The sequence below is a fragment of the Pan paniscus genome, chromosome 9 (assembly GCF_029289425.2).
Source record: "Pan paniscus chromosome 9, NHGRI_mPanPan1-v2.0_pri, whole genome shotgun sequence".
Classification (NCBI taxonomy): domain Eukaryota; kingdom Metazoa; phylum Chordata; class Mammalia; order Primates; family Hominidae; genus Pan; species Pan paniscus.
Window position 1 is genome coordinate 40,898,629 of NC_073258.2, and position 13,432 is coordinate 40,912,060.

At 34.4% G+C, this 13,432-nt stretch overlaps 1 long non-coding RNA gene across 2 annotated transcripts in view; it reads left to right on the forward strand.

Moving 5' to 3' along the window:
• Window positions 1-13,127, forward strand: part of LOC130540574 (uncharacterized) — a 47,370-nt gene extending 34,243 nt beyond the window's left edge. Inside the window, exons 3-7 of one of the 2 annotated variants that reach the window (XR_010113296.1) lie at window positions 1,366-1,589; window positions 3,718-3,948; window positions 6,831-6,976; window positions 9,993-10,072; window positions 11,435-13,127. This is a non-coding gene — a long non-coding RNA (uncharacterized LOC130540574). Of the gene's footprint in view, window positions 1-1,365; window positions 1,590-3,717; window positions 3,949-6,830; window positions 7,016-9,992; window positions 10,073-11,434 lie in introns of both variants that reach the window. The other variant, XR_010113295.1, reaches the window with a different exon arrangement.
• Window positions 13,128-13,432: the final 305 nt, after the last annotated feature.

The window sequence follows — 13,432 nt, forward strand, 5'->3', positions numbered from 1 at the left end:
ATTTTTTAGTTTTTTTATTTTTTAAGAAAAAAATTAAATGATCATGAGAAGTTGTAAAGTGATGAACTCTTTCACGCAAACACACAGTTTCTTAACAAGTCATGTTCTTTTTGGATGGCATGAGGAAAAAAATAACAAATTTACTCAGATTAGTTCAAATCCACTCTACCCTTTTGCAAAGACTAACTCCACTAGAAAACTGGATATTACAATAGAAATTGTGATTACAGAATTTTGGAAATGTGAATCAGTACATCGCATTTTTTCTTATACCATGGGTCAAATAGGAAATAATAATTTTTATACAGTCCATTAGAGTATATGGGCAAAGTGGCTTCAGCCTGAGGCAACAAGGCTGCCTATAGCTAAGAGCTACCTCAGAGTTTCCCAGCTCTTTCTGAGGGCTGAAGGGAGCAATGTTTTGGCATATACTAATCCCTTCACAATAATGGTTCAGGAAGTTATCTTAGGGTAGGTCCTAGAGGTATTTGAAGAAAATAACATGCCCAAGTTGAGGAAAATAAGATTTTGAATTATGTTAAATTTTGCTACTAGCATCATTCATCATTAAAAATTTATAGCATGGTATCTAAAGAGACACCTACAAAAATCATCCATGGACTCAAAGTCATAATGATATAATGATTTCTGATATAGTTTGGCTGTGTCCTCACCCAAATCTCTGCTTGAATTGTAGTTCCTATAATTCCCACACATCATGGGAGGGACCCAGTGGGAGGTAATTGAATCATGGGAGTGGTTACCCCCATGCTGTTCTTGTGACAGTGAGTTCTCATGAGCTCTGATGGTTTTATAAGGGGCTTCTCCCCCTTTGCTCGACACTCATTCTCTCTTTCCTGCCACCCTGTGAAGAGATGCCTTCTGCCATGATTATAAGTTTCCTGAGGCCCCTCCACCCATGTGGAGCTGTGAGTCAATTAAACCTCTTTTCTTTATAAGCTACCCAGTCTCAGGTATGTCCTTATATCAGTGTGAGAACGGACTAATATAATTTCCATTTTTATGAGGACTTTTTTCCTTGTCTCCCATTTATGTTTTTACTTTGTAGTTGTTCAGGAAAAGAAAAGAAAAGTCGTTTTTCTGTCCAGTTCAGATCAAGAAAATTTTATGGCAATATTTTTAGAGGGTGAGAAAGAGGAAAGCTTGATGAATGAGAAACAGGTTAAGTCCATGCAGAACTTCTGTAGCAAGATTTGCTATACAATCATGTATTTTTTTAAAGAGAAGGATAACGTTGGAGGGAAATGTGAATTACAGTTATTTGTGAACTTATCTGAATAAAGACAGAATATCAGGCAATGAAGATTATGAATGATTAATTTCACATCTACATCATTGGGCCAGGTTTCAGAGGAAGATAGAAGAGGAGTATATCTCAAATGCTTTTGAAGTTACATTTCCAAAGTGAGGTCCCAGTTGGAAGTATAAATGGTTCTCCAATTTTGCAGATGGAATTTTATCCAATATTGAGATGTATAATCTGCTTCAAGTATGTACACAGGGGAAGTAATAAGAGTACTGTGAATTCTCAACTGACCATTTTCTGACACATTAAAGAAATAGCAAAGGTAGGGCAAATTCGATAATCTACCTGAACTTCCCAGAAATTGGGGAATGTAAGATAATCTCATGGAAGTGATCACTAATTAAAAAATGACTGTTCTAGGATACCATCTTGTTTTGTTTTTTCAGTTGCTTTATTCACTGGCTGTCAAGTGAGAAGGGATTAAACTCTCACTGACATGTCTCCTTTCTCCCTTTCCCAAGTTTACAAGAGCGTTATCTGATAGATACAGCAAACCTGAGCTTGACAATACTCCAAGAAATGCTTAAAGGAAATTAGCCTTATCCCAGTAGTACAAAGAAATAAACAGGAGAGGATTTGCCATGCAGTATAGAAACCCATGAGTCAGATGAGTAGAAAAAATTCCTTCTCACGAGGTTGTGTGCACAACTGTCCACGAGGAACACAGGAAGACCAGGAAGTAGAGGGTCATCCTGGAGAAGCCAGGCAGTATCCTTAGGCAGGGGTGGGAATACTTGTAGACAATCCTATTAGGGACATAGCACAGCTGCAGCACGTCATAGGGGGATAAAGAAAGAGGAAAGTCAGGCAGGTTACACTAGATGCATTTTGTTGTGAGAGAATCTCTGGAGCAACCATGGACTATGACAGACCAGGGATTGAGAAATAAGATTTTAAGAATTGAGTCTGGGTGCAGTGACTTATGCCTGTAATACCAACACTTTGGGAGGCCGAGGAGGGAGGATCATTTGAGGTCAGTGTCTCTGTTTTTAACGAAAATTAGACAGGTGTAGTGGCAGACATCTGTAATCCCAACTACTCGGGAGGCTGAGGCAGGAGAATCACTTGAGCCTGGGAGGTGGAGGTTGCAGTGTGCCAAGATCGTGCCACTGCACTCCAGCCAGGGTGACAGAGCGAGACTCTGTCTCTAAATAAATAAATAAATAAATAAGTTAGAATTGTTGCTCTGGTTTACTATTGTAGAGGAGAAAGGTAATATCTTTTTCCTCATCCATCACGAAGTTTATGGCTGCAACCTCTATGTCAAACGACAAATTAATAAGAAAACAACACACAAATTGTTTTAATATATATTTTACATAATACGGGATCCTTCAGAAAGGAAGACCCAAAGAAACATAGAAAAATGGGTATTTTTATGGACATTCATGATTGGAAGACAAAAGGGTAGGATCTAATGATAATAAATGGGTGGGAATTTAGCAAGGTCTTTTGGTCAGATTCTTATTGATGTCTCTGTGTCTTCACAGATGAGGACACTCCTTTCCTCTGGGCATAGGGAGGAATGCTCTGGAATGAGTTTTATGAGCAACTTCCAGGGGAAGGTCAGCTAGGACTTAAGACACACTTCAGGGAAGAAGGGGTCTCAGAGAGATCTTCCTGCTTCTGCTATTTTCTCAGATGCCAAGGTGGCGTATTTTGGCAGCACTTGTCTTGAACCTCATTACTTGAACCTCTTTAAAGGCTCTTAAAGATCTAAATAATAAGTGCCTTATTATTATTTTTGTTTACTGCAATGTGTATTTTTTAAATGATTCCACGAAGGAACCAGGTCCAGTGCAGTTCTAGTGTTTTCAAGTTATACAAACACCCCTTCTAAAGATATCCAAATACTGACCATTACTCAGTCAGCAAGGAAGGGCCATTTAGAGGTTTGATAAACATTTCTTCTAAACAAAACCACAGCCAGAGATGTTATCTAGGTAATCTCCAAACCAAATCAAATTAAATTAATGTTAGTGCTCGATAATTGTTAAACTTAGAAAACAAGATATATGCCTTTATAAATCCTTACATTAGATATGGTCTATTCCTATACTTCAATGTGTAAATGTAAAAACTCAGGTATAAAGAAGTAAATTATTTGTACATATTTAATGGTCAATGTCTTGACATGGTCATAAATCAGAGAGTCTTTATGGAAGTCTTTTTACTTTTAGCAAAATTTTTATATAAAACTTCTCTACTTCTCTCCTATAGCTATTTTTCCTGTTAGCCTCTTTCATTTTTCTAGAAAGCTAAACATTCTGATTCTTCTTTCTAGGATTAATGAACCTTCGAAAAGTTTGTTTGTACTGTTTACATTTCAATTTATCAACAAAACATTAAGCAAGTTCAATATATAATCAAATATGTCCTTTCATTTTCAGCACTTATCTCTGAAGTCTCACTTTTTAAATATGTTACAATGAATTGTGATCCTGTTTTATGTATTTGACTGACAGCACTGGGAATTAAGTTCCTCAGCCAATGAAATAATAAACCCAATGCCACGATAAAGCCTATGGTAGAGACTGATAAGGACTCCAGATCCAGGCTGCCAATACTCTCCAAAGTCATTCAGCTGTGACTACTACATGATGTCTGAGTGTTTCCACAAGGTATAAATCATATGGTAGCATATCAAAGTTACCCAGTTTAGCCATAATTAAAATTTCTTCTTGCTGGCAGTAGAGGAATTCCCAAGAGCAAGGTGTGCGTATACCCCTAGATAACTTTTAATTTTATTGGGCAATATTTTGGACAGACAAGTAGAATATGTTTTAAAAAGTTCTAAAAGTTAATGTTCTGAATAAATTTAGAGTAAATCAAGATAGACTTCATGATGAAATCACCATCTGCTTTGTAAATTTCTGTGTAACGTGGTTCATATGCAACTCTCTAGACTCTTCCGTATTTCCACTCTGTGTTTGACATTTCAAAAATGCTAGACTCCATGTTGCTCCAAGAACTCAGTATACTATTTTACACCTTCTTGGCCCTGCTCTTCCTATTCCCTCACCTGGACAGTTCTAGAATTTGTAGAGGTTTAAAATAATCACTCATGTTTAGTTTTCTTTTCTTCTGGGCACAGAGGAAGATTTGATGTTGCTACATTCTAATATAGTGGGATGGGGCCATGCAACTAGTTCTGGTCAGTGGGTCATGGTTTAATTCTGGACATTTAAGTGACAAGAGGGGGTTATACATCTCTGTGTAACATGTTTAGTTCTATTCAATGCATTATGAACAGAAATGACATAATTGAGTAGCGATGAAATGGCATTTTTAATTGACAACCCCATACATCCAACTTTCTTGAGAATGTGTATGTTAAAATGGAGGTTCAACAAGATCAATACAGCCTGGAATCTGAACAACCACATGATATACTACTGCTCTGGAAAATTTACCAGACCCATAGCAGATGTTGTATAAGCAAGAAATAAACATCTTTTTATGCTATTAAGATGTGGGAGTAGTTTTTTTGTTGCAGAATAGTAAATCCTTTCTTTTGTTTTATGCACCTCAAAAGATTTCAAAAATTATCTCTGTCTTTCCCTGTCAGAGGCGGAGTTAGGAACTTGTCCTATGATCTCTTTAGAATGCATTCCCCTTTTTAAATGCTAACATTTATACTTTTGGCCTGGGGATATACGGCAACATCTTTTCACTCTACAAGATCTATCTGTGGACCTACCCCAGCTCAATGATTGGAACAAATTATCCATACCAAAGTTAATCAATGTAACATATCCCCAGTGATTAATTCAAATCTGGGTACCTGACTAAATAATTCTAAACAACATGAATCTGAAGACTCTAATTATTCTGGGATTAAAATATTTTCATTTTATTGAAGATTTGAAGCTGAAAGGAAATAGCTCTAGAAATACCAGAAGCCAATCCATTTTAAAATCAGAGGCAACATAGGTAACCTCAAACCACATTACAAAGAGAATTATATGCCCTAGTATATCACATGACCTTCTTACACAACATGCCTAAAACTAAACTCACTCTTCAACTTTTCTGTAATTAATAAATTTCCCTTTTCTTAGGTCAATTTGGGCTTAGTTTTCCTACCATTTTTCTGCTATTACAGGATTTAAGATGTCATTTATTATATATTTGGATACGTGTATCACTCTCTGAACTGCATTTCTTGAAGCCAGAGTCTCTGTCTCATTTGTTTTGTATAGCTTTGTTTCTTCGAGTACCGATTTTGCAGCTAATTCCTGGCTTGCAGTCAATGTTAAATTAATGCTTATCTAATTTAACTGAACCAAATAGGGGATAGAAAATGTTTTGGAAATATCAGGAGATATTGGGCTCTAGTTGACTCAGCAGGCATTCAGAGGTTTTCTACCAAGGTCACACACACAAAAAAGGAATGTTTAAAGCAAACATCACAAATTTTCCAACATTGCTTGGGGTCATTTTCATATTCTAGCAAAAACTGGAGTCATCTCACAATTTTTTGACTGTTTAAAAATATTAGAAAGGCCTTGCTAGAATTCTGCCATTTCATGTTGGAAGAGGCTACCTCAAGTCTTAAAAAATCATGGCTTGCCAGTAAAACATGAGAATACAGAAAAAATAACAGGAAGATATGTTAAAAGAATAGAGACAGCAACCTCAGAATTGTTTTTTTCTGAGAGGAAAAGGCAAAAATTTGGACATAATTTATATTTAAGAAAACGTCTTAAATACTCTTCAGTAGGAAATGCTTCAATATCTTTAATCTTCTCAGGTGTTTCTCATAGAAGAAACTAATCCCCACTGGGGGCTTGGTAACACACTGTGAATGATGCTCTCTCATTACCTGTCTCCTCAGGGACAAGGCTGCTTGGAGCATGACAGAATACATCCTCCTATTCTCAACCTGAGTCAGTGTCACCTTTCTCTCTTTGACCTTTTTCAGGAACTGCGGGGCTATCATTCTTAACTGACACTAATGCTCTCAGGCACCTTACTCCCCAGGACAACACCCATTGCTCTTTGGCTGTGACTAATGCTGAGAACTTCCTTCTAACAGGAAAAAATACTGTAAAAGAAAATGCTGACAATTACTGTAGTAGAATAAATAATGATGATATAATGCCATCAATATACTTCTGCTCAACGGCATTCTTCCAATTTTCTCTCAGTGCTTTCTCCTTTTTCCTTTAAATAATCATTGCATTTTGTCCTCAAGTTGTCTTATTTGAAACTTTTATGTCTTCCGCAAAACATAGGAATTATTTCCTGAGCTTTCATTGGCCATTTGATAAACTCTATTACTACCAGGCATTTGCTAATTTATTAAACCATTTCCGAAAGTATGGTCCATGGACCATGAGCATCAGAGTTACCCATACCACCTGTTTCACAATGCAAATACAAGTGCCTCACAAAAACCACTGACTTTCTGGGAATCTCTTTCTTAACCAGTAATCCAGATGATTCTTTTAGGTATCAAAAAAGGCTGAGAACTACTGATTTATTGTCTCTTTTGTATCAGGCACTGTTTTGGACATTGGGAACATCGAAGTAGAGTGAGCATCATCATGAATGGAAACACTTTCTCTGAAAAAAGACATAAAACAATTGAAAGTCAGCAGTGTCTTTCTTGCAAAATATTATGAAAATCAGGACAATTAGAATTAGGTATACTCCAACTCCATTTTAGAATTTGCAATAGAGAAGGTATTAAAATATTTTATTTTATTACTTAGAATTGAAATCTATGTTTTAGGATCTTAGCCTACTGATTACTTTTAAGTAGCTTGTTTAGATTTTATGTTGTTATGTCAAGATCATTTGCTATCATTAGTACTTTATAAACATTTGAGTTAATTTTTACTTAGAACTTTTAAAATAAAGATAAAAGATGGATTCATTTCCCTAGCTTTCTCACACATTCATGCAAACCTTTCTTGCAATAAGTGTCTAAATTGTGTTAATCGACATGAAAAGATCTGGAATTAGTAATTCCAGTGAGTGTTTAGACATAGTTCTTGCTCCCACTTAAGTTTTAAAGACATGTTAAAACCATATGAAATAACTGAAGAATTCACTCATACAAAAAAAAAGTTTATACATAAAACTTCAGAGGTTTCACAATCAGTTTTTAAGTCTAAGAAGTATAAAGTACAGTAGAACTGAATCATAAGGTATTTGTGGAAAAAATGGGGGGCAAAACAAGAGCATTCCGAGTGGATGGATTGATAAGAACAAATAAATTATTTACCAACAGGGAAAAAAACGAGATTGACAGGTATTATTCTATTTTGTAAAGTCAGATTCATAACGACCTGTGAAATGGCAGGCTGAGCAACTGGGTTGATATTTACAACAAGTAGTGAACTTTTCTGTGGAGCATTAAAGGCAAAACAAAACCAACTATAAATTATAAAATGATAGAGGCTAGTCAAGGTATCTGGCTTAAAGGTGAATTCTCCAGATAAAGAATGAAATTCCCAAATTCATATCAGCAGCACAGTTTGTAATGCCATCAGTTCAAAAAGGTCACCTAAAATCAGATTTTACAATTCTCAAAAGAGTAGAAATTTAGAGAGTGGCTTAAAACATGTGGACATATTTCCTAATTACTCTAAATATTTATCATAATTCTGAGTATAATGTTGTTAAACTCATAATATGTTACCTTGGAGAAGTTCCAAACTGTGTTTTGCCATACTGAAAACAAAAAACAAAAAAACTTGTAACTTTCTACTGTTGGAATTTAGCAATTGTGAATACATCTGTCTAGTACCATCCCAAACTCGTAAGACACTCAGATCCATTTAAGTTGCCTTGCCCAAAATAACTATGTAATTTTTATACCTAGTCATAAATGTATAATTTTTTTCTTACTATTTTTAATAACATCATTCCTTAACCTACTCCTATGCTCCACAGAGATCACCTTTATAAACAGGGACATATAGTTTGGTGATGGAGACTTAGGTCTTTAACTTCAGGAGTGGCTTAAGTCTTGCATTTATTACTTACTAGCTATGCGCCTTGAAGTCACTTGACTATTCTATAAATTAGTTCATCTGTGAAATGCAAAAAGTAGTCCGTATAGGGTAATTTGAAAATTAAATTATCAACTGAAAAGTATTTTTCATATAGGACACCCTCAATAAAAGTATAAATATTGGCCGGGTGCAGTGGCTCACACCTGCAATCCCAGCACTTTGGGAGGCTGAGGCGGGTGGATCACGAGGTCAGGAGATCATCCTGGCTAACACAATGAAACCCTGTCTCTAATAAAAATTCAAAGTAATTAGCTGGGCGTGGTGGCGGGCGCCTGTCGTCCCAGCTACTTGGGAGGCTGAGGCAGGAGAATGGAGTGAACCTGGGAGGAGGAGCTTGCAGTGAGCCGAGTTCGCGCCACTGCACTCCAGCCTGGGCGACAGAGCGAGACTCCGTCTCAAAAAAAAAAGGTATAAATATTATTATTTATTAGAAGCAAATGTAATTAGCCTGGTAGTTTTCAGAAAAACAATAATTTATATATACAGACTCTGATAAAAGTTTTTATTTTCATTAGTTTCATTCAAATAATTAAATCTGTCCCAGGAATAGCTTACAGATATTGTCAGATGCATTTGATATCTGAATTCAAATACTGGCCTGAATTTCTCTGAATACTGATTGATTTCAGTTTGTAATGTTCTTTGCGGTTTGACATGTATTAACTCTGAAAGGCTCTGGTGGAGGATCCGCAATTATGTTTTCAGTTTCTCCTTTTATTATGTAGCTTAAATAGCTATTGACTATGTTCTTTCAAGTACTGCTTTTGTTGCTAATAAAAGACTCTACAGAACTTTTCAGTTCATTCAACTTCTTCATATACTATTTCAGGTACTAGGAAAAGCTAGAGATTTTACTTCTCCTAAGGAGATGTGCAAGAAAGAACTGCACACTGATATATTGTGGAAAATAAAAGTTGCAACAATACAACTTAAAACAAATTGGCCGCCATGCCTGACTTTTGTAGCTGTGTAATCATAAAGAAGTAATTTATGCCCCTAGTCTTAGTTTTCTTATCTAGCTTATGGAGGTCGTAATATTTGCTCTACTTATTTCATAGAGATTTTCATAAGGAACAGATAAGACCATGCACATTTAAAATTGAATAGCTGAAATCAAATGTAAATTGGCCTTATTATAACTAATATGTTTATCATTTATCCTGGCGTCTTTTAATTTCTTGGCTCATGTTATACTTGTTAAATCAACCCTATAAGGTTTTTAAAATTATATCTATTTCTTGATTAAAAAGAAAAGATTGAAGAAATTAAGCCACTTGATAATAGGTATTAGAGCACAATTTCAGACCTAGGTTTGTCTAACTTTGAGGTTTGAGCAATTTTCTTCAAAACTACCTCTAAACAATAGCTATTATAAGGAAAATATACTTGATTTTCATTAAGTATAAAAACAAAATTCAGCAATTCTGTTGAAAATTTTAATTACATTATGTAACATTAGTTTTGATGGTTAGGTTTAAAAATATAGTTCTTTTAATAAGAAATATATTGCAATATTTTTATATATTATCCTAACAACCTTGTTAGGGAGACATCATGAAGTCAGACTGTGTGATTTCACAACCTAGTTTAGTTCCTACCTGCAAGACATTTTTAGGCTAATTATTCTCATCTTAAAATAGGTGCTTTGGGAATGGAATTAAATGAGCTGATTCATGTAAAGGGATTTAACTGGGTGCCGGACCTGTCATAAACTCTTAACGTAAGTTTGCTAACATTTTAATATGTATAGTAATGTTCTATTGAATTGAGAAAAATATTTTACTTAAGAAAAACAATGAAAAAGGCAGTGGTAGATATGTGTTTACCATTTTACTAGTTTTCTTTGGCATCCAGAAAGACTGCATTTTCAATCTTCCTTCTCAAAGTGTTTGAGGACAATGTAACTGTGTCCTCACCAATGAATAGGAGGTAGAAGTAACCTAAGCCACCTTCGGACCTGAAGGTTTAAAACTTCTGCATGATTTCCTGCATTTTTAAGGCAGTCAATATAAAAGCATGGAAGGATTTCTACTTGATCATGCCACCTTACTCCTACAATCTGTTGTTTTGTCATCTCTAAAAATATGGATTTTTATAAAAATAATAAACTGTAATTATCCACAGAAAATTTAATACAAATTCTTGGGTATCAAATAATACTACATTATTCACATAAATACATAAAAGTGTTTTCCAAATTGCAAGAATTACTTTTACAAAATTTACCGGATTTTTGATGCAATAACAAAATCCATTTAATATAAAGTTATGTTTTGTAACTCTTGTTAAATTTCAAACACATTCTTTATGCCACTGAGAATGGCAGAAATAGGTCAGAATCTCATTGTCAGTGTTTTGCCGTTTGAATATGGCAATGTTTGCTTCATTGTGCTTTTAGTTAACTTGTTCTTCTATGCTTAATATTCCCTGTGAATGAAAGTTATTTAAAAAGACTGATTATATCTAGACTCTGATTTTGACTAGACTACTTTAGTTGTTTCTATGCGTTTCATATGCATTCCATCAGGAGACCCCCAATATGTAGGGGCATTGATTTAGATCAGATGGTGACAGCCTCGTTCCTTCTGTTGTTGGTTTCATCCACTGATGATTGTTGACTAATCTGTACATTTTATAATGCACAATAGGAATGTTCTAATTTTAATCATCCTTTCCACATTTAAAAACTGGAATTCTATCTTTCATCAATTGAAAAACAGTTAGATATAGGACAAATTCATTTAATTATTTTCCAAATTTATCTTTGCAATGTATTATATATGTAATTATTTATATATTGTGATATATATATGATATTGTTAAGTAAAAATGAAGATGAGATGATATTGTTAGTAAAATAGTCCATGTACAGTTGACATTTTAAAAGGTAGCATGAAACTAAAATTAGCTTTATTTTAGAGAGCTAGATTTTGGTAAAACAGGGATTTTTTAAATTCAAAATTGTTATTAAGGAGACATTTTATTCTTTAAAATAAAAAAACTGATTGTAAATTATCAGTGACTGAAACCTACATCTCTTAAGAAATGTATTAATATAAATTTCTCTACATTTTTGACACAGGTGAACAGGAGAATTACTGTAAAAACTGAGACAACAAAACAGCCGGAGGCATGAAAAGAAAAAGAATCCCGCATGAATAGCTTGCTATATGTAATTTGTTTAGGAACAATTCACAGGTTTTGACAGCTTTATTAAAGTTCCATTTTAGTAAGATTCAGGCGAAAGTGAGGTCATCACTTTAAAACAAAAATCCTGAGAACATACCCAGATGGACTCACATAAATGATGGATACTAATGTCATCAAGTAAATGTTTTAAAGAGTTAATTGCTCTCTTTATTAAAAACTGGATTTAAATACTCCATTATTTCATAAGAATAAAACAACTACAACACCACCACAACATAAAAAGTGTTTACCTTAATGTATTATGAACACCAGCAGTGAGTTCCAGTAATATCTTGCACTTCTGAAGATGTGTAAGTATACTAAGGAACATGCTTAACTTAGAACTCACTAAGTTAAGAAGTTACAGAGATTTATTCAGATCCATGTTAGCATGCTTGATACCCTTTAGCACACTAACAATATACAGCATCTGCTTTCAGGGATGTTTTTACCTCTTGTACTAGTTTCAGAAAGCCCATGTCTGAATAATTCCTAAGTAATAGTTTTTTAGCTTACTCTATAATTTTGATTTTGAGCTTGACTAAATAAAACCTTTTTAAATAGACAGTGGTTTTATTATTATTCTTATTTTACTGATGCAAACAATCAAGGTATGTGCAGTAAGATGTCTTACCAAATGTCACCCATTTAGTGTGAGGCTAAGCTGGATTTCAAATGCTAAATTTATTCCTCTTACCATCTTCTGCCTCCCATAATGAAGACTAATTATCTTTGTGTTGCAAATGTAGATTTATAAGTGCCAATTAATAGAAATTAAATCCTGGTCAAAATCCCACTAGAGAATAGACTTTCTTGCGTTTATCAATTCAGCTTCATTCTCTCTCACTAAAGACTGACTGGTTTAAAGGTTAAAGCCCGTCAGCCCCTGAAACTAAGTGATAACCAATCCGTAGATCAGTGTCAGCTTTATTATTATTCTTCACCAGACACCCCTAATCATTTTCTGTGTCTGACATTAGAATCCCTGCACAAAAATAATTTGCACAACTTTAATCCCCCCTCCCATTTAATCCATCACATACTGTGACACCTGATAGTCCCACTGTGAGCAACCTGTGAAATATGTCAGCTTTATCTCTGATTTACACTGGATTCTGCTAACAATAAATGCCATTGCTGAATGTATTCTAACCTCTCTAGACTTGCATGATTGAAGTAAGTGTCATTTTCTTTTCGTAATCAGTGCCTTTTTCTTAGATGAACACAGAGAACAGTGAGTATGGAAGTATCCAACAGTTCAAAGATGATTTTAACAATTTATGCTACCAAAATCTGTAGTTTGATGAGTACATAAGAGGTATGATAAAATATTGTTTTCCTGTTTCAACCACATGTTGGTCTTACCTAGGCTTCATCTATATCCTTTTGTTATTGGCTTTCTTTGGAAAATTAGTATCAACTTTAAACTTTTTGCTACAATAATTCACAAAAGATCCTATAGGTAGATGTTATTTCAGGAACATAAATATCCTGTTGAAGCTAAAAGTGGTGGTAATATCTGAAGACTGATAGCATTAGGATAATATAGAGTAGTGGTAGGCTTGGGAGAAAGACTTATATGGGGATTTCAGCAGCATACAGTAGTAATTTACAATATATATTATTCAATATATGTAGAACATACAAACATATGTTAATAATTTTACTCTATAACTGAGAAACAGAGAGAGCCTCAAAAAAATAAGCAACACGATGTAATGCCAATGGTACATATTAGGGCACCCAATTAATTCTGAAACATTGGCAATTAAAAATAAAGAATTTGGAGTTTCTATAAAACAACATGTATATTAACAATATTATACATATACACATAAAGTTTATAAAGCCAAATTTGGTAAATAATTAGATGAGCCTTATGAATAAAAAG